Source organism: Arvicola amphibius, chromosome 3 (genome assembly GCF_903992535.2).
Source record: "Arvicola amphibius chromosome 3, mArvAmp1.2, whole genome shotgun sequence".
NCBI lineage: Eukaryota > Metazoa > Chordata > Mammalia > Rodentia > Cricetidae > Arvicola > Arvicola amphibius.
Window position 1 is genome coordinate 22,769,746 of NC_052049.1, and position 3,138 is coordinate 22,772,883.

The window sequence follows — 3,138 nt, forward strand, 5'->3', positions numbered from 1 at the left end:
TGAAAATAGCTCCCATAGCCCCATAGAGAGTGACATTATTAGGTGGTATGACCTTCTTGGAGTAGGTGTGACTTTGTTGGAGGAAGTGTGTCACCAGGGATGGGCTATGAGGTTTTAGTTGCTCATGCTAGGCCCAGTCTCTTTCTCTCTCTCTCTCTCTCTCTCTCTCTCTCTCTCTCTCTCTCTCTCTCTCTCTCTCTCTCTCTCTCTCTCTCTCTCTCCCTTCTGCCTGTTGCTCCAGATGTAGATCTCTCAGCAACCTCCCCAAGACCATTTCTGCCTGCATGTCCCCAAGCTTCCCACCATAATAATGGACTAAACCTCTGGACTGTAACCCATCCCCAATTGAATGCTTTCTTTTATAAGAGTTGCCAGGGCCGGGCGGTGGTGGCGCACACCTTTAATCCCAGCACTCGGGAGGCAGAGACATGTGGATCTCTGAGTTTGAGGCCAGCCTGGTCTACAAGAGCTAGTTCCAGGACAGGCTCTAGAAACTACAGGGAAACCCTGTCTCGAAAAACAAAAACAAAACAAAAACAAAAACAAAAAAAAAAGAGTTGCCAGATCGTGGTGTCTCTTCACAGCAATAGAAGCCCTAACTAAGACACTGCACATTCATGAGTTAAGTTCGACTCACCTAGAGTATGATTCATTGGGTAATAATGTACTTGTCTAGGGGTGGGGAAGGAAGGAGTCTGGGAGGAATGTAGGAGGAAAAAATTGATAGCAACTTCTTCCATTGCTAAACTCCATGGTAACACCGCAGTGGGTGGTGAAAGCCTCACAGTAGGAGCCAATGAATCACAAGGGAACCTCAATGAATTTGACCATTTATTGATGCCACACAAAGACAAGCTATAATTACAATCTGATTTTAATACCAAGGCACTCATCCGGTACATAAGGAGTGGGGGAGCATAGGAACAGAGAAGACAATGAATTAGTCATGTATGTCATACCACCATTTGGGAGGACAAAGATAGGCAGAAAGACATTTCCCCTACCACATTACTTTTACTGACACAACTTAATATAAAAATACTTGAATTAAAAACATATTTTATTTAGCAACAAGAGTATATCAAATATATTGGATAGGTTATAGCACCAGGAAGCTCATGACATGTGGCCTTTCCCTGGGAAAGCGGATCACTGTGGATTGAGCACCAGATAGCCTGACCCAGAGCTTCATCTTGAAGTAAGAAAGGAGAAAGCCAAGACTTGTACTCTCTAGGCTTGCAAAACGTAGCTTTCAGAGAACTTCAGCTAGCTAGGTGGAAAGTTAGGGTCCGAAATACTATAAGCCTCAAATTGCGTTTCAGATTCTTGATGGAGATTGTTCAAAACAGACTCCCTGAAAGCATTGTATTGGAATGCCAGTGGAGACATAGTTGTCTCAGGAGAACAGGAGGTGTGTGTGCTCTTGTTTCAGAAAACGTATGACTGAACAGTTATTCCTACACAAGAAAGCAATCCTTTGTTACAGGACATGATTCATGACTCGAACAAAGGATTCATGATGAAGTTTCCAGGAAATATTATTCTCTTATGACACAATACTGTTTTGATGTTCAAGAATTGAATAGCCTATAACTTTTTGGAGAAGAACTAAGTCTAGCACTCTGAAACGCAATGTAAACCCAACATGATATATTTAAGCACAAGGTCCTGAGGCGGACCTCTCTGGCTCATGGTAAAGTGTGTATCCAGTGTCTCTTGTTCAACTTCTTGCTCACACTTTCAAAAGGTTACTGAAGGAGGACATGGGTGAAATAAACCAAGGCTTCATATTTGACCCTGTGAAGACACTACCCAGTTCTTCCTGTCAGAGTCATCCTAACATCCAGGGTTCTTCTAGCATCTCAAGCACTAAGGTTCTACGGAAACCCCGCTAGCCCCTGGTTGAGCAGGTGACCAGTGAACAGCAAGCACAAATGACACATGCCATAGGAGTCCCACTCTGCTAGAAGAAAGGGATAGCCAGGATTGGATTTGAGAAACTGGAGAAAGACCTAGAACAGAGCACCTGGCCAGACCCTCTCCACGGGCTTTTGGTGTTCTTCACCACATGGACAACAAATGACATGGCTTATTTTTTGTATTGGGCAATCTGGCCTAGTTTAACTTGCTGAGGTCAGTAGGAATCCAGGTTTGTTCCTGAGTTCTGTAAGCCTGGTCACACCCAGGACTCTGACGGATTGTACTTTACCCTGTGCTAGAACAGTACCAGGTTAAGCTAAATTCACATGGTTTACTAAATTAACCCATCCGAAAGCCTAGACTATTAGTCTTCGCAAATTTTCTCATTAGAAAAAGTCAGGTTCTTCTCTGCTTCTCCATTCATGCCACTTATACAATAATGCAAGTATGTCTCTGAAATTTCCATTTCACCAGAGTGTGCCATTGACCAGCAATGTTTATATTTACAGACAGAGTATAAGAAAGTATGCTTACCTACGCATAAATCCCCTGGCTTCAGCAAATATGTACTTTCTCCTATTTCTGGTATTTCTTTGAATCTTATCCAAAGCCCAGTGTTTTGTTTTCCACAGGAATTGACTAGAATAATACATACTAGTGACTTGGAAAGGAGTTTGAAAGTGCTGGGTGGTAGCAGTGCGCGCCTTTAATCCTAGCATTCGGGAGGCAGCGACAGGCAGAGCTTTGTGGGTTGGAGGTCAGCCTGTCTACAGAGTGAGTTCTAGGACAGCCAGGGCTACCCAGAGAAACCCTTTCTCAAAAAGCCAAAACAAAGTTTAAAAATACATAATACATAATGTTGTGTTCATGGTCTCAGAGCAAGTAAAAACTGGCTTTAGCCTGCAGCACCATCTCACACAAAGCAGAAGATGTCTGTCTGGAAGTTCATATATACTTAGTCATTCATATGACTACTAGCTAATGTCTCTGTTAGCTCCGCCACCATCTAGGTATTAGCACCAGGTTCAATAGCACCACTCTGCTGAGTGAGTAGCTAACTCCAGGGAGATGTGGGAGACTGTACTTCAGAATGAAGATGATACATATTGGTGCGTAAGCCTACGACTATGTGATCCATCACACGAAGGCATACATGGCCTCAAACCCTGTCAAGGGCTGGTTCTGAGCTCTTTCTCTGGGGCTTATCTGTCTGTACAC

General features: G+C 43.5%; 1 protein-coding gene across 1 annotated transcript in view; it reads right to left on the reverse strand.

The window, feature by feature from the left end:
• Window positions 1-818: 818 nt before the first annotated feature.
• Adamts12 (ADAM metallopeptidase with thrombospondin type 1 motif 12) overlaps window positions 819-3,138 on the reverse strand; it is a 96,107-nt gene continuing 93,787 nt past the window's right edge. Inside the window, exon 19 of the mRNA XM_038323557.1 lies at window positions 819-3,138. This exon is cut by the window's right edge and continues 1,512 nt beyond it. The gene's annotated coding sequence lies outside the window, so the exon portion shown is untranslated.